Source organism: Lepisma saccharinum, chromosome 9 (genome assembly GCF_977018435.1).
Source record: "Lepisma saccharinum chromosome 9, izLepSacc3.1, whole genome shotgun sequence".
Taxonomy (NCBI): Eukaryota; Metazoa; Arthropoda; class Insecta; order Zygentoma; family Lepismatidae; genus Lepisma; species Lepisma saccharinum.
The window spans coordinates 36,998,607-37,020,339 of NC_139237.1; the positions used below are offsets into that span (position 1 = coordinate 36,998,607).

Consider the following 21,733-nt stretch of genomic DNA (forward strand, 5'->3'; position numbering starts at 1 on the left):
TACCAACGCTGCATCATAGTCGTTGAAATGTTGAATGTTACAAAGTTCGTCGTAGATTCAAATATCTAAGGCTTTCCTAGACATGCAAACTTGATAACAATGAGTGTTAATATCGTCCCGTCCCGTGGAATTTTAAAAAGTCGAACGGCTTTGGAATAGAATATTGTTAAGTGCGGTTGTTATTTTGAATATGTGTATTTTTGTGCACGTATTTACACGAAATTGTCGTACATGGGAAGTGTTGAAGCTGAAAAGTAACGCCCAGCGTGGGGCTCGAACCCACGACCCTGAGATTAAGAGTCTCATTCTCTACCGACTTCTTTTTTTTTTTTTTTTTTTTTTAAAGGAAAGCCCCTATGCGGAAGCTTCCCCCATCACACTTCATTCACTCATATCATTTCATTCATATTTCAATTTCAAGACTTTTCAGGACAGACAATCACAAACATCCATGGCCGAGCCGGGAATCGAACCCGGGACCCCTGGCGTCGTAGCGCCATGTGCCAACCACTCCGCCACAGGGGCCGCCCACTGAGCTAGCCGGGCTCCGTTGCGACTTTCGAAGTGTCACGAATATCATTGCATTCCATTTGTAACAAAATCTGAAAGCGTATACCATTCTTCACACAATCGAATCCGTCCAGTATATCTTCCAACAGCATGTCGTGGAGTGGGCAATTACAAGAAGATGGAAGGACACAGTTCGGTAAAGAGGCACTTTTTTTGCCTCTGTAATCTGGGTGTGCCTGCTTACGTCATTCTGCCTTATTTCTTCTACATGGCCTGCGTGAACTGAAATAAAAAGATGTTAACAAAGCAAGCGTCAGTAACAGGAGCATTGCTTTATTTGACACACACTACTCAAGATTAACATCTTTCAGGGGAACATAGGTGAAGACGGTTTTGGAGGAAATGGCTCTAAGCAATACATACCCTTGTTTGGAAATCACAAATTCTAGCATATCAAGTTCGTCATTGGGGATTCATCTTCACAAGCAAGAAGATGATGGTAATTTTGATTTGAAGCGTGCTTTTCCTGCCACAATTGTTAAATCGCGGCGAAGTGTGTGGTTGGAAGAAATGGATGAATAGGCAATCACAGAGAACTTGACGCCCCGCCATACTTACTGAGTACAATTCGAAACAAAGAGAACCTTTCAAAGAATCACATATAGAATGTTTCGTTTCACGAGTAGCATTTTCTCTTCAATGGGAATAGAGTTTCCCAATAGCAGCCTGAAGGTAGTCACATGAGTTTCTTACATCATTGTATGATTTGAAGATCACAACCTGTAAACTTTACTTCGACAACCGGATCTATCAGGTCAAGGGTGTGGTGAAATTATTACCCATTTCAAGTATAGGAAAGAAGGGCAGGAAATTAAAGAGTCGGGTAAAGCGATTCCAGTAGGTACGTATTAACCGCGATTGATCATCACCAAAAGAAATTGCTTAAAATGACACTTCATTATAATATTTTGTTCTGTTGTGTTTAATTTGATCATGTTGTTTGGCTGAATTTCCAACGAGAAGCTCAGTGCTCATTAGTATGCGCCCGAGAGATTTTTACTTCCGAAGAGTTCAAAACATACTGTTTTGTTGTCTCATCCTTACGATCCGGGTGATCTGTGGGAGCGAATGTGTTTGAAGAATGGACTGATTGAAGTCACACTTGGAATGACGTCTAATATTCGCACCGATTCGAAGTGAGAGAGTCCCGGAGAACAAGCCTTATGGCTTAAGTAAGCAATTTTCTCTCTACCAAAAAGTGCACTACGTTGGCATACGTAGGAAGAAATGGGGAAGGTGGTTTTGTAAAAAATAGAAACGTGAAATGCCGTTGATGTAACGGTTATACTTTCAAAGATAACGCGTGAATATGGAAGCATTCACGTACAAGACAGCAGCTGGTGTCGAATGAAAATCCACGGTCTGAAATCAGTTGTGTTATTGGTGCAGAAGGAGTTGTTTGACAACGAAATGTTGCATAAAGGTTTCTTTGACAACGAAATGTTAATCTGCTTTCGTGACTTGTATTGTCGGGAAATGAAAAGCTTAGTGTGATATTGTAGGTGTAGTTTGATAGTAATCGGGGATGTAGCTCAGTGGTAGAGCGTTCGCTTTGCATGTGAAAGGCCCCGGGTTCGATCCCCGGCATCTCCATTTTTCTTCATTTGACCTATTAGCAGTGTCGTTGCTGCGAGAAGCTCGTTCACGTCCCAAGGTGATTCCGAACAAACTCTTCCACTGTACTGGAAAGAGGTCATTGAGAAATTGTTACCAACGCTGCATCATAGTCGTTGAAATGTTGAATGTTACAAAGTTCGTCGTAGATTCAAATATCTAAGGCTTTCCTAGACATGCAAACTTGATAACAATGAGTGTTAATATCGTCCCGTCCCGTGGAATTTTAAAAAGTCGAACGGCTTTGGAATAGAATATTGTTAAGTGCGGTTGTTATTTTGAATATGTGTATTTTTGTGCACGTATTTACACGAAATTGTCGTACATGGGAAGTGTTGAAGCTGAAAAGTAACGCCCAGCGTGGGGCTCGAACCCACGACCCTGAGATTAAGAGTCTCATTCTCTACCGACTTTTTTTTTTTTTTTTTTTTTTTTTTTAAAGGAAAGCCCCTATGCGGAAGCTTCCCCCATCACACTTCATTCACTCATATCATTTCATTCATATTTCAATTTCAAGACTTTTCAGGACAGACAATCACAAACATCCATGGCCGAGCCGGGAATCGAACCCGGGACCCCTGGCTTCGTAGCGCGATGTGCTAACCACTCCGCCACAGGGGCCGCCCACTGAGCTAGCCGGGCTCCGTTGCGACTTTCGAAGTGTCACGAATATCATTGCATTCCATTTGTAACAAAATCTGAAAGCGTATACCATTCTTCACACAATCGAATCCGTCCAGTATATCTTCCAACAGCATGTCGTGGAGTGGGCAATTACAAGAAGATGGAAGGACACAGTTCGGTAAAGAGGCACTTTTTTTGCCTCTGTAATCTGGGTGTGCCTGCTTACGTCATTCTGCCTTATTTCTTCTACATGGCCTGCGTGAACTGAAATAAAAAGATGTTAACAAAGCAAGCGTCAGTAACAGGAGCATTGCTTTATTTGACACACACTACTCAAGATTAACATCTTTCAGGGGAACATAGGTGAAGACGGTTTTGGAGAAATGGCTCTAAGCAATACATACCCTTGTTTGGAAATCACAAATTCTAACATATCAAGTTCGTCATTGGGGATTCATCTTCACAAGCAAGAAGATGATGGTAATTTTGATTTGAAGCGTGCTTTTCCTGCCACAATTGTTAAATCGCGGCGAAGTGTGTGGTTGGAAGAAATGGATGAATAGGCAATCACAGAGAACTTGACGCCCCGCCATACTTACTGAGTACAATTCGAAACAAAGAGAACCTTTCAAAGAATCACATATAGAATGTTTCGTTTCACGAGTAGCATTTTCTCTTCAATGGGAATAGAGTTTCCCAATAGCAGCCTGAAGGTAGTCACATGAGTTTCTTACATCATTGTATGATTTGAAGATCACAACCTGTCAACTTTACTTCGACAACCGGATCTATCAGGTCAAGGGTGTGGTGAAATTATTACCCATTTCAAGTATAGGAAAGAAGGGCAGGAAATTAAAGAGTCGGGTAAAGCGATTCCAGTAGGTACGTATTAACCGTGATTGATCATCACCAAAAGAAATTGCTTAAAATGACACTTCATTATAATATTTTGTTCTGTTGTGTTTAATTTGATCATGTTGTTTGGCTGAATTTCCAACGAGAAGCTCAGTGCTCATTAGTATGCGCCCGAGAGATTTTTACTTCCGAAGAGTTCAAAACATACTGTTTTGTTGTCTCATCCTTACGATCCGGGTGATCTGTGGGAGCGAATGTGTTTGAAGAATGGACTGATTGAAGTCACACTTGGAATGACGTCTAATATTCGCACCGATTCGAAGTGAGAGAGTCCCGGAGAACAAGCCTTATGGCTTAAGTAAGCAATTTTCTCTCTACCAAAAAGTGCACTACGTTGGCATACGTAGGAAGAAATGGGGAAGGTGGTTTTGTAAAAAATAGAAACGTGAAATGCCGTTGATGTAACGGTTATACTTTCAAAGATAACGCGTGAATATGGAAGCATTCACGTACAAGACAGCAGCTGGTGTCGAATGAAAATCCACGGTCTGAAATCAGTTGTGTTATTGGTGCAGAAGGAGTTGTTTGACAACGAAATGTTGCATAAAGGTTTCTTTGACAACGAAATGTTAATCTGCTTTCGTGACTTGTATTGTCGGGAAATGAAAAGCTTAGTGTGATATTGTAGGTGTAGTTTGATAGTAATCGGGGATGTAGCTCAGTGGTAGAGCGTTCGCTTTGCATGTGAAAGGCCCCGGGTTCGATCCCCGGCATCTCCATTTTTCTTCATTTGACCTATTAGCAGTGTCGTTGCTGCGAGAAGCTCGTTCACGTCCCAAGGTGATTCCGAACAAACTCTTCCACTGTACTGGAAAGAGGTCATTGAGAAATTGTTACCAACGCTGCATCATAGTCGTTGAAATGTTGAATGTTACAAAGTTCGTCGTAGATTCAAATATCTAAGGCTTTCCTAGACATGCAAACTTGATAACAATGAGTGTTAATATCGTCCCGTCCCGTGGAATTTTAAAAAGTCGAACGGCTTTGGAATAGAAGATTGTTAAGTGCGGTTGTTATTTTGAATATGTGTATTTTTGTGCACGTATTTACACGAAATTGTCGTACATGGGAAGTGTTGAAGCTGAAAAGTAACGCCCAGCGTGGGGCTCGAACCCACGACCCTGAGATTAAGAGTCTCATGCTCTACCGACTGAGCTAGCCGGGCTCCGTTGCGACTTTGGAAGTGTCACGAATATCATTGCATTCCATTTGTAACAGAATCTGAAAGCGTATACCATTCTTCACACAATCGAATCCGTCCAGTATATCTTCCAACAGCATGTCGTGGAGTGGGCAATTACAAGAAGATGGAAGGACACAGTTCGGTAAAGAGGCACTTTTTTTGCCTCTGTAATCTGGGTGTGCCTGCTTACGTCATTCTGCCTTATTTCTTCTACATGGCCTGCGTGAACTGAAATAAAAAGATGTTAACAAAGCAAGCGTCAGTAACAGGAGCATTGCTTTATTTGACACACACTACTCAAGATTAACATCTTTCAGGGGAACATAGGTGAAGACGGTTTTGGAGGAAATGGCTCTAAGCAATACATACCCTTGTTTGGAAATCACAAATTCTAGCATATCAAGTTCGTCATTGGGGATTCATCTTCACAAGCAAGAAGATGATGGTAATTTTGATTTGAAGCGTGCTTTTCCTGCCACAATTGTTAAATCGCGGCGAAGTGTGTGGTTGGAAGAAATGGATGAATAGGCAATCACAGAGAACTTGACGCCCCGCCATACTTACTGAGTACAATTCGAAACAAAGAGAACCTTTCAAAGAATCACATATAGAATGTTTCGTTTCACGAGTAGCATTTTCTCTTCAATGGGAATAGAGTTTCCCAATAGCAGCCTGAAGGTAGTCACATGAGTTTCTTACATCATTGTATGATTTGAAGATCACAACCTGTCAACTTTACTTCGACAACCGGATCTATCAGGTCAAGAGTGTGGTGAAATTATTACCCATTTCAAGTATAGGAAAGAAGGGCAGGAAATTAAAGAGTCGGGTAAAGCGATTCCAGTAGGTACGTATTAACCGCGATTGATCATCACCAAAAGAAATTGCTTAAAATGACACTTCATTATAATATTTTGTTCTGTTGTGTTTAATTTGATCATGTTGTTTGGCTGAATTTCCAACGAGAAGCTCAGTGCTCATTAGTATGCGCCCGAGAGATTTTTACTTCCGAAGAGTTCAAAACATACTGTTTTGTTGTCTCATCCTTACGATCCGGGTGATCTGTGGGAGCGAATGTGTTTGAAGAATGGACTGATTGAAGTCACACTTGGAATGACGTCTAATATTCGCACCGATTCCAAGTGAGAGAGTCCCGGAGAACAAGCCTTATGGCTTAAGTAAGCAATTTTCTCTCTACCAAAAAGTGCACTACGTTGGCATACGTCTGAAGAAATGGGGAAGTTGGTTTTGTAAAAAATAGAAACGTGAAATGCCGTTGATGTAACGGTTATACTTTCAAAGATAACGCGTGAATATGGAAGCATTCACGTACAAGACAGCAGCTGGTGTCGAATGAAAATCCACGGTCTGAAATCAGTTGTGTTATTGGTGCAGAAGGAGTTGTTTGACAACGAAATGTTGCATAAAGGTTTCTTTGACAACGAAATGTTAATCTGCTTTCGTGACTTGTATTGTCGGGAAATGAAAAGCTTAGTGTGATATTGTAGGTGTAGTTTGATAGTAATCGGGGATGTAGCTCAGTGGTAGAGCGTTCGCTTTGCATGTGAAAGGCCCCGGGTTCGATCCCCGGCATCTCCATTTTTCTTCATTTGACCTATTAGCAGTGTCGTTGCTGCGAGAAGCTCGTTCACGTCCCAAGGTGATTCCGAACAAACTCTTCCACTGTACTGGAAAGAGGTCATTGAGAAATTGTTACCAACGCTGCATCATAGTCGTTGAAATGTTGAATGTTACAAAGTTCGTCGTAGATTCAAATATCTAAGGCTTTCCTAGACATGCAAACTTGATAACAATGAGTGTTAATATCGTCCCGTCCCGTGGAATTTTAAAAAGTCGAACGGCTTTGGAATAGAATATTGTTAAGTGCGGTTGTTATTTTGAATATGTGTATTTTTGTGCACGTATGTACACGAAATTGTTGTACATGGGAAGTGTTGAAGCTGAAAAGTAACGCCCAGCGTGGGGCTCGAACCCACGACCCTGAGATTAAGAGTCTCATGCTCTACCGACTTTTTTTTTTTTAAAAGGAAAGCCCCTATGCGGAAGCTTCCCCCATCACACTTCATTCACTCATATCATTTCATTCATATTTCAATTTCAAGACTTTTCAGGACAGACAATCACAAACATCCATGGCCGAGCCGGGAATCGAACCCGGAACCCTTGGCGTCGTACCGCGATGTGCTAACCACTCCGCCACAGGGGCCGCCCACTGAGCTAGCCGGGCTCCGTTGCGACTTTCGAAGTGTCACGAATATCATTGCATTCCATTTGTAACAAAATCTGAAAGCGTATACCATTCTTCACACAATCGAATCCGTCCAGTATATCTTCCAACAGCATATCGTGGAGTGGGCAATTACAAGAAGATGGAAGGACACAGTTCGGTAAAGAGGCACTTTTTTTTGCCTCTGTAATCTGGGTGTGCCTGCTTACGTCATTCTGCCTTATTTCTTCTACATGGCCTGCGTGAACTGAAATAAAAAGATGTTATGAAAGCAAGCGTCAGTAACAGGAGCATTGCTTTACTTGACACACACTACTCAAGATTAACATCTTTCAGGGGTACATAGGTGAAGACGGTTTTGGAGGAAATGGCTCTAAGCAATACATACCCTTGTTTGGAAATCACAAATTCTAGCATATCAAGTTCGTCATTGGGGATTCATCTTCACAAGCAAGAAGATGATGGTAATTTTGATTTGAAACGTGCTTTTCCTGCCACAATTGTTAAATCGCGGCGAAGTGTGTGGTTGGAAGAAATGGATGAATAGGCAATCACAGAGAACTTGACGCCCCGCCATACTTACTGAGTACATCTCGAAACAAAGAGAACCTTTCAAAGAATCACATATAGAATGTTTCGTTTCACGAGTAGCATTTTCTCTTCAATGGGAATAGAGTTTCCCAATAGCAGCCTGAAGGTAGTCACATGAGTTTCTTACATCATTGTATGATTTGAAGATCACAACCTGTCAACTTTACTTCGACAACCGGATCTATCAGGTCAAGAGTGTGGTGAAATTATTACCCATTTGAAGTATAGGAAAGAAGGGCAGGAAATTAAAGAGTCGGGTAAAGCGATTCCAGTAGGTACGTATTAACCGCGATTGATCATCACCAAAAGAAATTGCTTAAAATGACACTTCATTATAATATTTTGTTCTGTTGTGTTTAATTTGATGATGTTGTTTGGCTGAATTTCCAACGAGAAGCTCAGTGCTCATTAGTATGCGCCCGAGAGATTTTTACTTCCGAAGAGTTCAAAACATACTGTTTTGTTGTCTCATCCTTACGATCCGGGTGATCTGTGGGAGCGAATGTGTTTGAAGAATGGACTGATTGAAGTCACACTTGGAATGACGTCTAATATTCGCACCGATTGGAAGTGAGAGAGTCCCGGAGAACAAGCCTTATGGCTTAAGTAAGCAATTTTCTCTCTACCAAAAAGTGCACTACGTTGGCATACGTAGGAAGAAATGGGGAAGGTGGTTTTGTAAAAAATAGAAACGTGAAATGCCGTTGATGTAACGGTTATACTTTCAAAGATAACGCGTGAATATGGAAGCATTCACGTACAAGACAGCAGCTGGTGTCGAATGAAAATCCACGGTCTGAAATCAGTTGTGTTATTGGTGCAGAAGGAGTTGTTTGACAACGAAATGTTGCATAAAGGTTTCTTTGACAACGAAATGTTAATCTGCTTTCGTGACTTGTATTGTCGGGAAATGAAAAGCTTAGTGTGATATTGTAGGTGTAGTTTGATAGTAATCGGGGATGTAGCTCAGTGGTAGAGTGTTCGCTTTGCATGTGAAAGGCCCCGGGTTCGATCCCCGGCATCTCCATTTTTCTTCATTTGACCTATTAGCAGTGTCGTTGCTGCGAGAAGCTCGTTCACGTCCCAAGGTGATTCCGAACAAACTCTTCCACTGTACTGGAAAGAGGTCATTGAGAAATTGTTACCAACGCTGCATCATAGTCGTTGAAATGTTGAATGTTACAAAGTTCGTCGTAGATTCAAATATCTAAGGCTTTCCTAGACATGCAAACTTGATAACAATGAGTGTTAATATCGTCCCGTCCCGTGGAATTTTAAAAAGTCGAACGGCTTTGGAATAGAATATTGTTAAGTGCGGTTGTTATTTTGAATATGTGTATTTTTGTGCACGTATTTACACGAAATTGTCGTACATGGGAAGTGTTGAAGCTGAAAAGTAACGCCCAGCGTGGGGCTCGAACCCACGACCCTGAGATTAAGAGTCTCATGCTCTACCGACTTTTTTTTTTTTTTTTTCTTAAAGGAAAGCCCCTATGCGGAAGCTTCCCCCATCACACTTCATTCACTCATATCATTTCATTCATATTTCAATTTCAAGACTTTTCAGGACAGACAATCACAAACATCCATGGCCGAGCCGGGAATCGAACCCGGGACCCCTGGCGTCGTACCGCGATGTGCTAACCACTCCGCCACAGGGGCCGCCCACTGAGCTAGCCGGGCTCCGTTGCGACTTTCGAAGTGTCACGAATATCATTGCATTCCATTTGTAACAAAATCTGAAAGCGTATACCATTCTTCACACGATCGAATCCGTCCAGTATATCTTCCAACAGCATGTCGTGGAGTGGGCAATTACAAGAAGATGGAAGGACACAGTTCGGTAAAGAGGCACTTTTTTTTTGCCTCTGTAATCTGGGTGTGCCTGCTTACGTCATTCTGCCTTATTTCTTCTACATGGCCTGCGTGAACTGAAATAAAAAGATGTTAACAAAGCAAGCGTCAGTAACAGGAGCATTGCTTTATTTGACACACACTACTCAAGATTAACATCTTTCAGGGGAACATAGGTGAAGACGGTTTTGGAGGAAATGGCTCTAAGCAATACATACCCTTGTTTGGAAATCACAAATTCTAGCATATCAAGTTCGTCATTGGGGATTCATCTTCACAAGCAAGAAGATGATGGTAATTTTGATTTGAAGCTTGCTTTTCCTGCCACAATTGTTAAATCGCGGCGAAGTGTGTGGTTGGAAGAAATGGATGAATAGGCAATCACAGAGAACTTGACGCCCCGCCATACTTACTGAGTACAATTCGAAACAAAGAGAACCTTTCAAAGAATCACAGATAGAATGTTTCGTTTCACGAGTAGCATTTTCTCTTCAATGGGAATAGAGTTTCCCAATAGCAGCCTGAAGGTAGTCACATGAGTTTCTTACATCATTGTATGATTTGAAGATCACAACCTGTCAACTTTACATCGACAACCGGATCTATCAGGTCAAGGGTGTGGTGAAATTATTACCCATTTCAAGTATAGGAAAGAAGGGCAGGAAATTAAAGAGTCGGGTAAAGCGATTCCAGTAGGTACGTATTAACCGCGATTGATCATCACCAAAAGAAATTGCTTAAAATGACACTTCATTATAATATTTTGTTCTGTTGTGTTTAATTTGATCATGTTGTTTGGCTGAATTTCCAACGAGAAGCTCAGTGCTCATTAGTATGCGCCCGAGAGATTTTTACTTCCGAAGAGTTCAAAACATACTGTTTTGTTGTCTCATCCTTACGATCCGGGTGATCTGTGGGAGCGAATGTGTTTGAAGAATGGACTGATTGAAGTCACACTTGGAATGACGTATAATATTCGCACCGATTCGAAGTGAGAGAGTCCCGGAGAACAAGCCTTATGGCTTAAGTAAGCAATTTTCTCTCTACCAAAAAGTGCACTACGTTGGCATACGCAGGAAGAAATGGGGAAGTTGGTTTTGTAAAAAATAGAAACGTGAAATGCCGTTGATGTAACGGTTATACTTTCAAAGATAACGCGTGAATATGGAAGCATTCACGTACAAGACAGCAGCTGGTGTCGAATGAAAATCCACGGTCTGAAATCAGTTGTGTTATTGGTGCAGAAGGAGTTGTTTGACAACGAAATGTTGCATAAAGGTTTCTTTGACAACGAAATGTTAATCTGCTTTCGTGACTTGTATTGTCGGGAAATGAAAAGCTTAGTGTGATATTGTAGGTGTAGTTTGATAGTAATCGGGGATGTAGCTCAGTGGTAGAGCGTTCGCTTTGCATGTGAAAGGCCCCGGGTTCGATCCCCGACATCTCCTTTTTTCTTCATTTTACCTATTAGCAGTGTCGTTGCTGCGAGAAGCTCGTTCACGTCCCAAGGTGATTCCGAACAAACTCTTCCACTGTACTGGAAAGAGGTCATTGAGAAATTGTTACCAACGCTGCATCATAGTCGTTGAAATGTTGAATGTTACAAAGTTCGTCGTAGATTCAAATATCTAAGGCTTTCCTAGACATGCAAACTTGATAACAATGAGTGTTAATATCGTCCCGTCCCGTGGAATTTTAAAAAGTCGAACGGCTTTGGAATAGAATATTGTTAAGTGCGGTTGTTATTTTGAATATGTGTATTTTTGTGCACGTATTTACACGAAATTGTCGTACATGGGAAGTGTTGAAGCTGAAAAGTAACGCCCAGCGTGGGGCTCGAACCCACGACCCTGAGATTAAGAGTCACATGCTCTACCGACTGAGCTAGCCGGGCTCCGTTGCGACTTTCGAAGTGTCACGAATATCATTGCATTCCATTTGTAACAAAATCTGAAAGCGTATACCATTCTTCACACAATCGAATCCGTCCAGTATATCTTCCAACAGCATGTCGTGGAGTGGGCAATTACAAGAAGATGGAAGGACACAGTTCGGTAAAGAGGCACTTTTTTTGCCTCTGTAATCTGGGTGTGCCTGCTTACGTCATTCTGCCTTATTTCTTCTACATGGCCTGCGTGAACTGAAATAAAAAGATGTTAACAAAGCAAGCGTCAGTAACAGGAGCATTGCTTTATTTGACACACACTACTCAAGATTAACATCTTTCAGGGGAACATAGGTGAAGACGGTTTTGGAGGAAATGGCTCTAAGCAATACATACCCTTGTTTGGAAATCACAAATTCTAGCATATCAAGTTCGTCATTGGGGATTCATCTTCACAAGCAAGAAGATGATGGTAATTTTGATTTGAAGCGTGCTTTTCCTGCCACAATTGTTAAATCGCGGCGAAGTGTGTGGTTGGAAGAAATGGATGAATAGGCAATCACAGAGAACTTGACGCCCCGCCATACTTACTGAGTACAATTCGAAACAAAGAGAACCTTTCAAAGAATCACATATAGAATGTTTCGTTTCACGAGTAGCATTTTCTCTTCAATGGGAATAGAGTTTCCCAATAGCAGCCTGAAGGTAGTCACATGAGTTTCTTACATCATTGTATGATTTGAAGAACACAACCTGTCAACTTTACTTCGACAACCGGATCTATCAGGTCAAGGGTGTGGTGAAATTATTACCCATTTCAAGTATAGGAAAGAAGGGCAGGAAATTAAAGAGTCGGGTAAAGCGATTCCAGTAGGTACGTATTAACCGCGATTGATCATCACCAAAAGAAATTGCTTAAAATGACACTTCATTATAATATTTTGTTCTGTTGTGTTTAATTTGATCATGTTGTTTGGCTGAATTTCCAACGAGAAGCTCAGTGCTCATTAGTATGCGCCCGAGAGATTTTTACTTCCGAAGAGTTCAAAACATACTGTTTTGTTGTCTCATCCTTACGATCCGGGTGATCTGTGGGAGCGAATGTGTTTGAAGAATGGACTGATTGAAGTCACACTTGGAATGACGTCTAATATTCGCACCGATTCGAAGTGAGAGAGTCCCGGAGAACAAGCCTTATGGCTTAAGTAAGCAATTTTCTCTCTACCAAAAAGTGCACTACGTTGGCATACGCAGGAAGAAATGGGGAAGGTGGTTTTGTAAGAAATAGAAACGTGAAATGCCGTTGATGTAACGGTTATACTTTCAAAGATAACGCGTGAATATGGAAGCATTCACGTACAAGACAGCAGCTGGTGTCGAATGAAAATCCACGGTCTGAAATCAGTTGTGTTATTGGTGCAGAAGGAGTTGTTTGACAACGAAATGTTGCATAAAGGTTTCTTTGACAACGAAATGTTAATCTGCTTTCGTGACTTGTATTGTCGGGAAATGAAAAGCTTAGTGTGATATTGTAGGTGTAGTTTGATAGTAATCGGGGATGTAGCTCAGTGGTAGAGCGTTCGCTTTGCATGTGAAAGGCCCCGGGTTCGATCCCCGGCATCTCCATTTTTCTTCATTTGACCTATTAGCAGTGTCGTTGCTGCGAGAAGCTCGTTCACGTCCCAAGGTGATTCCGAACAAACTCTTCCACTGTACTGGAAAGAGGTCATTGAGAAATTGTTGCCAACGCTGCATCATAGTCGTTGAAATGTTGAATGTTACAAAAATTGTCGTAGATTCAAATATCTAAGGCTTTCCTAGACATGCAAACTTGATAACAATGAGTGTTAATATCGTCCCGTCCCGTGGAATTTTAAAAAGGCGAACGGCTTTGGAATAGAATATTGTTAAGTGCGGTTGTTATTTTGAATATGTGTATTTTTGTGCACGTATTTACACGAAATTGTCGTACATGGGAAGTGTTGAAGCTGAAAAGTAACGCCCAGCGTGGGGCTCGAACCCACGACCCTGAGATTAAGAGTCTCATGCTCTACCGACTTTTTTTTTTTTTTTTTTTTTTTTTTTTTAAAGGAAAGCCCCTATGCGGAAGCTTCCCCCATCACACTTCATTCACTCATATCATTTCATTCATATTTCAATTTCAAGACTTTTCAGGACAGACAATCACAAACATCCATGGCCGAGCCGGGAATCGAACCCGGGACCCCTGGCGTCGTACCGCGATGTGCTAACCACTCCGCCACAGGGGCCGCCCACTGAGCTAGCCGGGCTCCGTTGCGACTTTCGAAGTGTCACGAATATCATTGCATTCCATTTGTAACAAAATCTGAAAGCGTATACCATTCTTCACACAATCGAATCCGTCCAGTATATCTTCCAACAGCATGTCGTGGAGTGGGCAATTACAAGAAGATGGAAGGACACAGTTCGGTAAAGAGGCACTTTTTTTGCCTCTGTAATCTGGGTGTGCCTCCTTACGTCATTCTGCCTTATTTCTTCTACATGGCCTGCGTGAACTGAAATAAAAAGATGTTAACAAAGCAAGCGTCAGTAACAGGAGCATTGCTTTATTTGACACACACTACTCAAGATTAACATCTTTCAGGGGAACATAGGTGAAGACGGTTTTGGAGGAAATGGCTCTAAGCAATACATACCCTTGTTTGGAAATCACAAATTCTAGCATATCAAGTTCGTCATTGGGGATTCATCTTCACAAGCAAGAAGATGATGGTAATTTTGATTTGAAGCGTGCTTTTCCTGCCACAATTGTTAAATCGCGGCGAAGTGTGTGGTTGGAAGAAATGGATGAATAGGCAATCACAGAGAACTTGACGCCCCGCCATACTTACTGAGTACAATTCGAAACAAAGAGAACCTTTCAAAGAATCACAGATAGAATGTTTCGTTTCACGAGTAGCATTTTCTCTTCAATGGGAATAGAGTTTCCCAATAGCAGCCTGAAGGTAGTCACATGAGTTTCTTACATCATTGTATGATTTGAAGATCACAACCTGTCAACTTTACATCGACAACCGGATCTATCAGGTCAAGGGTGTGGTGAAATTATTACCCATTTCAAGTATAGGAAAGAAGGGCAGGAAATTAAAGAGTCGGGTAAAGCGATTCCAGTAGGTACGTATTAACCGCGATTGATCATCACCAAAAGAAATTGCTTAAAATGACACTTCATTATAATATTTTGTTCTGTTGTGTTTAATTTGATCATGTTGTTTGGCTGAATTTCCAACGAGAAGCTCAGTGCTCATTAGTATGCGCCCGAGAGATTTTTACTTCCGAAGAGTTCAAAACATACTGTTTTGTTGTCTCATCCTTACGATCCGGGTGATCTGTGGGAGCGAATGTGTTTGAAGAATGGACTGATTGAAGTCACACTTGGAATGACGTATAATATTCGCACCGATTCGAAGTGAGAGAGTCCCGGAGAACAAGCCTTATGGCTTAAGTAAGCAATTTTCTCTCTACCAAAAAGTGCACTACGTTGGCATACGTAGGAAGAAATGGGGAAGGTGGTTTTGTAAAAAATAGAAACGTGAAATGCCGTTGATGTAACGGTTATACTTTCAAAGATAACGCGTGAATATGGAAGCATTCACGTACAAGACAGCAGCTGGTGTCGAATGAAAATCCACGGTCTGAAATCAGTTGTGTTATTGGTGCAGAAGGAGTTGTTTGACAACGAAATGTTGCATAAAGATTTCTTTGACAACGAAATGTTAATCTGCTTTCGTGACTTGTATTGTCGGGAAATGAAAAGCTTAGTGTGATATTGTAGGTGTAGTTTGATAGTAATCGGGGATGTAGCTCAGTGGTAGAGCGTTCGCTTTGCATGTGAAAGGCCCCGGGTTCGATCCCCGGCATCTCCATTTTTCTTCATTTGACCTATTAGCAGTGTCGTTGCTGCGAGAATCTCGTTCACGTCCCAAGGTGATTCCGAACAAACTCTTCCACTGTACTGGAAAGAGGTCATTGAGAAATTGTTACCAACGCTGCATCATAGTCGTTGAAATGTTGAATGTTACAAAGTTCGTCGTAGATTCAAATATCTAAGGCTTTCCTAGACATGCAAACTTGATAACAATGAGTGTTAATATCGTCCCGTCCCGTGGAATTTTAAAAAGTCGAACGGCTTTGGAATAGAATATTGTTAAGTGCGGTTGTTATTTTGAATATGTGTATTTTTGTGCACGTATTTACACGAAATTGTCGTACATGGGAAGTGTTGAAGCTGAAAAGTAACGCCCAGCGTGGGGCTCGAACCCACGACCCTGAGATTAAGAGTCTCATGCTCTACCGACATTTTTTTTTTTTTCTTAAAGGAAAGCCCCTATGCGGAAGCTTCCCCCATCACACTTCATTCACTCATATCATTTCATTCATATTTCAATTTCAAGACTTTTCAGGACAGACAATCACAAACATCCATGGCCGAGCCGGGAATCGAACCCGGGACCCCTGGCGTCGTAGCGCGATGTGCCAACCACTCCGCCACAGGGGCCGCCCACTGAGCTAGCCGGGCTCCGTTGCGACTTTCGAAGTGTCACGAATATCATTGCATTCCATTTGTAACAAAATCTGAAAGCGTATACCATTCTTCACACAATCGAATCCGTCCAGTATATCTTCCAACAGCATGTCGTGGAGTGGGCAATTACAAGAAGATGGAAGGACACAGTTCGGTAAAGAGGCACTTTTTTTGCCTCTGTAATCTGGGTGTGCCTGCTTACGTCATTCTGCCTTATTTCTTCTACATGGCCTGCGTGAACTGAAATAAAAAGATGTTAACAAAGCAAGCGTCAGTAACAGGAGCATTGCTTTATTTGACACACACTACTCAAGATTAACATCTTTCAGGGGAACATAGGTGAAGACGGTTTTGGAGGAAATGGCTCTAAGCAATACATACCCTTGTTTGGAAATCACAAATTCTAGCATATCAAGTTCGTCATTGGGGATTCATCTTCACAAGCAAGAAGATGATGGTAATTTTGATTTGAAGCGTGCTTTTCCTGCCACAATTGTTAAATCGCGGCGAAGTGTGTGGTTGGAAGAAATGGATGAATAGGCAATCACAGAGAACTTGACGCCCCGCCATACTTACTGAGTACAATTCGAAACAAAGAGAACCTTTCAAAGAATCACATATAGAATGTTTCGTTTCACGAGTAGCATTTTCTCTTCAATGGGAATAGAGTTTCCCAATAGCAGCCTGAAGGTAGTCACATGAGTTTCTTACATCATTGTATGATTTGAAGATCACAACCTGTAAACTTTACTTCGACAACCGGATCTATCAGGTCAAGGGTGTGGTGAAATTATTACCCATTTCAAGTATAGGAAAGAAGGGCAGGAAATTAAAGAGTCGGGTAAAGCGATTCCAGTAGGTACGTATTAACCGCGATTGATCATCACCAAAAGAAATTGCTTAAAATGACACTTCATTATAATATTTTGTTCTGTTGTGTTTAATTTGATCATGTTGTTTGGCTGAATTTCCAACGAGAAGCTCAGTGCTCATTAGTATGCGCCCGAGAGATTTTTACTTCCGAAGAGTTCAAAACATACTGTTTTGTTGTCTCATCCTTACGATCCGGGTGATCTGTGGGAGCGAATGTGTTTGAAGAATGGACTGATTGAAGTCACACTTGGAATGACGTCTAATATTCGCACCGATTGGAAGTGAGAGAGTCCCGGAGAACAAGCCTTATGGCTTAAGTAAGCAATTTTCTCTCTACCAAAAAGTGCACTACGTTGGCATACGTAGGAAGAAATGGGGAAGGTGGTTTTGTAAAAAATAGAAACGTGAAATGCCGTTGATGTAACGGTTATACTTTCAAAGATAACGCGTGAATATGGAAGCATTCACGTACAAGACAGCAGCTGGTGTCGAATGAAAATCCACGGTCTGAAATCAGTTGTGTTATTGGTGCAGAAGGAGTTGTTTGACAACGAAATGTTGCATAAAGGTTTCTTTGACAACGAAATGTTAATCTGCTTTCGTGACTTGTATTGTCGGGAAATGAAAAGCTTAGTGTGATATTGTAGGTGTAGTTTGATAGTAATCGGGGATGTAGCTCAGTGGTAGAGCGTTCGCTTTGCATGTGAAAGGCCCCGGGTTCGATCCCCGGCATCTCCATTTTTCTTCATTTGACCTATTAGCAGTGTCGTTGCTGCGAGAAGCTCGTTCACGTCCCAAGGTGATTCCGAACAAACTCTTCCACTGTACTGGAAAGAGGTCATTGAGAAATTGTTACCAACGCTGCATCATAGTCGTTGAAATGTTGAATGTTACAAAGTTCGTCGTAGATTCAAATATCTAAGGCTTTCCTAGACATGCAAACTTGATAACAATGAGTGTTAATATCGTCCCGTCCCGTGGAATTTTAAAAAGTCGAACGGCTTTGGAATAGAATATTGTTAAGTGCGGTTGTTATTTTGAATATGTGTATTTTTGTGCACGTATTTACACGAAATTGTCGTACATGGGAAGTGTTGAAGCTGAAAAGTAACGCCCAGCGTGGGGCTCGAACCCACGACCCTGAGATTAAGAGTCTCATTCTCAACCGACTTTTTTTTCTTTTTTTTTTTTTTTTAAAGGAAAGCCCCTATGCGGAAGCTTCCCCCATCACACTTCATTCACTCATATCATTTCATTCATATTTCAATTTCAAGACTTTTCAGGACAGACAATCACAAACATCCATGGCCGAGCCGGGAATCGAACCCGGGACCCCTGGCGTCGTAGCGCGATGTGCCAACCACTCCGCCACAGGGGCCGCCCACTGAGCTAGCCGGGCTCCGTTGCGACTTTCGAAATGTCACGAATATCATTGCATTCCATTTGTAACAAAATCTGAAAGCGTATACCATTCTTCACACAATCGAATCCGTCCAGTATATCTTCCAACAGCATGTCGTGGAGTGGGCAATTACAAGAAGATGGAAGGACACAGTTCGGTAAAGAGGCACTTTTTTTGCCTCTGTAATCTGGGTGTGCCTGCTTACGTCATTCTGCCTTATTTCTTCTACATGGCCTGCGTGAACTGAAATAAAAAGATGTTAACAAAGCAAGCGTCAGTAACAGGAGCATTGCTTTATTTGACACACACTACTCAAGATTAACATCTTTCAGGGGAACATAGGTGAAGACGGTTTTGGAGGAAATGGCTCTAAGCAATACATACCCTTGTTTGGAAATCACAAATTCTAGCATATCAAGTTCGTCATTGGGGATTCATCTTCACAAGCAAGAAGATGATGGTAATTTTGATTTGAAGCGTGCTTTTCCTGCCACAATTGTTAAATCGCGGCGAAGTGTGTGGTTGGAAGAAATGGATGAATAGGCAATCACAGAGAACTTGACGCCCCGCCATACTTACTGAGTACAATTCGAAACAAAGAGAACCTTTCAAAGAATCACATATAGAATGTTTCGTTTCACGAGTAGCATTTTCTCTTCAATGGGAATAGAGTTTCCCAATAGCAGCCTGAAGGTAGTCACATGAGTTTCTTACATCATTGTATGATTTGAAGATCACAACCTGTCAACTTTACTTCGACAACCGGATCTATCAGGTCAAGGGTGTGGTGAAATTATTACCCATTTCAAGTATAGGAAAGAAGGGCAGGAAATTAAAGAGTCGGGTAAAGCGATTCCAGTAGGTACGTATTAACCGCGATTGATCATCACCAAAAGAAATTGCTTAAAATGACACTTCATTATAATATTTTGTTCTGTTGTGTTTAATTTGATCATGTTGTTTGGCTGAATTTCCAACGAGAAGCTCAGTGCTCATTAGTATGCGCCCGAGAGATTTTTACTTCCGAAGAGTTCAAAACATACTGTTTTGTTGTCTCATCCTTACGATCCGGGTGATCTGTGGGAGCGAATGTGTTTGAAGAATGGACTGATTGAAGTCACACTTGGAATGACGTCTAATATTCGCACCGATTCGAAGTGAGAGAGTCCCGGAGAACAAGCCTTATGGCTTAAGTAAGCAATTTTCTCTCTACCAAAAAGTGCACTACGTTGGCATACGCAGGAAGAAATGGGGAAGGTGGTTTTGTAAGAAATAGAAACGTGAAATGCCGTTGATGTAACGGTTATACTTTCAAAGATAACGCGTGAATATGGAAGCATTCACGTACAAGACAGCAGCTGGTGTCGAATGAAAATCCACGGTCTGAAATCAGTTGTGTTATTGGTGCAGAAGGAGTTGTTTGACAACGAAATGTTGCATAAAGGTTTCTTTGACAACGAAATGTTAATCTGCTTTCGTGACTTGTATTGTCGGGAAATGAAAAGCTTAGTGTGATATTGTAGGTGTAGTTTGATAGTAATCGGGGATGTAGCTCAGTGGTAGAGCGTTCGCTTTGCATGTGAAAGGCCCCGGGTTCGATCCCCGGCATCTCCATTTTTCTTCATTTGACCTATTAGCAGTGTCGTTGCTGCGAGAAGCTCGTTCACGTCCCAAGGTGATTCCGAACAAACTCTTCCACTGTACTGGAAAGAGGTCATTGAGAAATTGTTGCCAACGCTGCATCATAGTCGTTGAAATGTTGAATGTTACAAAGTTCGTCGTAGATTCAAATATCTAAGGCTTTCCTAGACATGCAAACTTGATAACAATGAGTGTTAATATCGTCCCGTCCCGTGGAATTTTAAAAAGTCGAACGGCTTTGGAATAGAATATTGTTAAGTGCGGTTGTTATTTTGAATATGTGTATTTTTGTGCACGTATTTACACGAAATTGTCGTACATGGGAAGTGTTGAAGCTGAAAAGTAACGCCCAGCGTGGGGCTCGAACCCACGACCTGAGATTAAGAGTCTCATGCTCTACCTACTTTTTTTTTTTTTTTTTTTTTTTAAAGGAAAGCCCCTATGCGGAAGCTTCCCCCATCACACTTCATTCACTCATATCATTTCATTCATATTTCAATTTCAAGACTTTTCAGGACAGACAATCACAAACATCCATGGCCGAGCCGGGAATCGAACCCGGGACCCCTGGCGTCGTACCGCGATGTGCTAACCACTCCGCCACAGGGGCCGCCCACTGAGCTAGCCGGGCTCCGTTGCGACTTTCGAAGTGTCACGAATATCATTGCATTCCATTTGTAACAAAATCTGAAAGCGTATACCATTCTTCACACAATCGAATCCGTCCAGTATATCTTCCAACAGCATGTCGTGGAGTGGGCAATTACAAGAAGATGGAAGGACACAGTTCGGTAAAGAGGCACTTTTTTTGCCTCTGTAATCTGGGTGTGCCTCCTTACGTCATTCTGCCTTATTTCTTCTACATGGCCTGCGTGAACTGAAATAAAAAGATGTTAACAAAGCAAGCGTCAGTAACAGGAGCATTGCTTTATTTGACACACACTACTCAAGATTAACATCTTTCAGGGGAACATAGGTGAAGACGGTTTTGGAGGAAATGGCTCTAAGCAATACATACCCTTGTTTGGAAATCACAAATTCTAGCATATCAAGTTCGTCATTGGGGATTCATCTTCACAAGCAAGAAGATGATGGTAATTTTGATTTGAAGCGTGATTTTCCTGCCACAATTGTTAAATCGCGGCGAAGTGTGTGGTTGGAAGAAATGGATGAATAGGCAATCACAGAGAACTTGACGCCCCGCCATACTTACTGAGTACAATTCGAAACAAAGAGAACCTTTCAAAGAATCACAGATAGAATGTTTCGTTTCACGAGTAGCATTTTCTCTTCAATGGGAATAGAGTTTCCCAATAGCAGCCTGAAGGTAGTCACATGAGTTTCTTACATCATTGTATGATTTGAAGATCACAACCTGTCAACTTTACTTCGACAACCGGATCTATCAGGTCAAGGGTGTGGTGAAATTATTACCCATTTCAAGTATAGGAAAGAAGGGCAGGAAATTAAAGAGTCGGGTAAAGCGATTCCAGTAGGTACGTATTAACCGCGATTGATCATCACCAAAAGAAATTGCTTAAAATGACACTTCATTATAATATTTTGTTCTGTTGTGTTTAATTTGATCATGTTGTTTGGCTGAATTTCCAACGAGAAGCTCAGTGCTCATTAGTATGCGCCCGAGAGATTTTTACTTCCGAAGAGTTCAAAACATACTGTTTTGTTGTCTCATCCTTACGATCCGGGTGATCTGTGGGAGCGAATGTGTTTGAAGAATGGACTGATTGAAGTCACACTTGGAATGA

General features: G+C 41.6%; 11 non-coding genes across 11 annotated transcripts; 9 read left to right on the forward strand and 2 right to left on the reverse strand.

The window, feature by feature from the left end:
* Window positions 1–2,091: 2,091 nt before the first annotated feature.
* TRNAA-UGC (transfer RNA alanine (anticodon UGC)) lies at window positions 2,092–2,163 on the forward strand. The gene has a single exon. It is a non-coding gene; the product is annotated as a tRNA-Ala (tRNA).
* A 2,207-nt stretch (window positions 2,164–4,370) lies between these two features.
* TRNAA-UGC (transfer RNA alanine (anticodon UGC)) lies at window positions 4,371–4,442 on the forward strand. Its single transcript has one exon. It is a non-coding gene; the product is annotated as a tRNA-Ala (tRNA).
* A 373-nt stretch (window positions 4,443–4,815) lies between these two features.
* Window positions 4,816–4,888, reverse strand: TRNAK-CUU (transfer RNA lysine (anticodon CUU)). Its single transcript has one exon. It is a non-coding gene; the product is annotated as a tRNA-Lys (tRNA).
* A 1,545-nt stretch (window positions 4,889–6,433) lies between these two features.
* Window positions 6,434–6,505, forward strand: TRNAA-UGC (transfer RNA alanine (anticodon UGC)). The gene has a single exon. It is a non-coding gene; the product is annotated as a tRNA-Ala (tRNA).
* Window positions 6,506–8,700: 2,195 nt separating this feature from the next.
* TRNAA-UGC (transfer RNA alanine (anticodon UGC)) lies at window positions 8,701–8,772 on the forward strand. Its single transcript has one exon. It is a non-coding gene; the product is annotated as a tRNA-Ala (tRNA).
* Window positions 8,773–10,975: 2,203 nt separating this feature from the next.
* Window positions 10,976–11,047, forward strand: TRNAA-UGC (transfer RNA alanine (anticodon UGC)). The gene has a single exon. It is a non-coding gene; the product is annotated as a tRNA-Ala (tRNA).
* A 373-nt stretch (window positions 11,048–11,420) lies between these two features.
* On the reverse strand, window positions 11,421–11,493 carry TRNAK-CUU (transfer RNA lysine (anticodon CUU)). Its single transcript has one exon. It is a non-coding gene; the product is annotated as a tRNA-Lys (tRNA).
* A 1,545-nt stretch (window positions 11,494–13,038) lies between these two features.
* Window positions 13,039–13,110, forward strand: TRNAA-UGC (transfer RNA alanine (anticodon UGC)). The gene has a single exon. It is a non-coding gene; the product is annotated as a tRNA-Ala (tRNA).
* Window positions 13,111–15,320: 2,210 nt separating this feature from the next.
* On the forward strand, window positions 15,321–15,392 carry TRNAA-UGC (transfer RNA alanine (anticodon UGC)). Its single transcript has one exon. It is a non-coding gene; the product is annotated as a tRNA-Ala (tRNA).
* A 2,198-nt stretch (window positions 15,393–17,590) lies between these two features.
* Window positions 17,591–17,662, forward strand: TRNAA-UGC (transfer RNA alanine (anticodon UGC)). The gene has a single exon. It is a non-coding gene; the product is annotated as a tRNA-Ala (tRNA).
* A 2,206-nt stretch (window positions 17,663–19,868) lies between these two features.
* On the forward strand, window positions 19,869–19,940 carry TRNAA-UGC (transfer RNA alanine (anticodon UGC)). The gene has a single exon. It is a non-coding gene; the product is annotated as a tRNA-Ala (tRNA).
* Window positions 19,941–21,733: the final 1,793 nt, after the last annotated feature.